The sequence below is a fragment of the Myotis davidii genome, unplaced genomic scaffold, assembly GCF_000327345.1.
Source record: "Myotis davidii unplaced genomic scaffold, ASM32734v1 scaffold1773, whole genome shotgun sequence".
Classification (NCBI taxonomy): domain Eukaryota; kingdom Metazoa; phylum Chordata; class Mammalia; order Chiroptera; family Vespertilionidae; genus Myotis; species Myotis davidii.
This window is the reverse complement of record NW_006284099.1, coordinates 876-1656: the sequence shown is the minus strand read 5'-3', so window position 1 is coordinate 1656 and position 781 is coordinate 876.

The following is a 781-nucleotide window of genomic DNA, read 5'->3' as shown; positions in this document are numbered from 1 at the left end:
TAAAGATAAAAATACTAAAACCCAGTATAAGATTTATCAAGTTCATATGGCTTCCTATGGCAGAACTGAGGGGAAAATGACCATAATTTTCCACTCAAGGTAGGAAAGTAATGAGATAGTATATTACCCTGATAGTTAAAAACTTTTAACTTAGCACAAATATAGCTTACTTACTAGCTATATGATCTTGGACAAGTTACTTAACCTCTCTAAGCTCTGGTTTTTCCATCTATAGAGGACAATAGTCTCTAGCTCATAGAGTTGTGAGGAATAAATGACTCAACATATAAAAAAACACTTAACATAATGCCTAACATAGTAAACATTCTATATATTGCAGGTCTATCAAATGATGTTTATTCATAGCTAAATCAATTTTTTACATTAAGATTGATCCTGTTCTCCTTTATCATTCATATAATTCAGATCACTGACCTGTGATTTTTTTATCATGTATAATTATAGGATAGCCTATACAACTGTATAGCCAGCATCCACCTTTCCTATAGGAACTCCTCCCATTTCCACACTTCTATTATAGTATGGCAGCAAAAGAAACCATGTTACTACTAATTGTCCCTTGGCCCAGCTAATTGGTCAAGAGCAGAACACCTGACCAAGAGGTGCCAGTGTAGCCATTCCTCCAAGATTTTTAGATTTTGGAAGAGAGGTCATCTAAAGCCTCACCTAGATATAAAATATGGGAGATGTCATTGGACATGTTTTTTGCCAAGTGGAAATACACATTTTGTATTGAGAGAATAAAGTCAATGGACAGAGG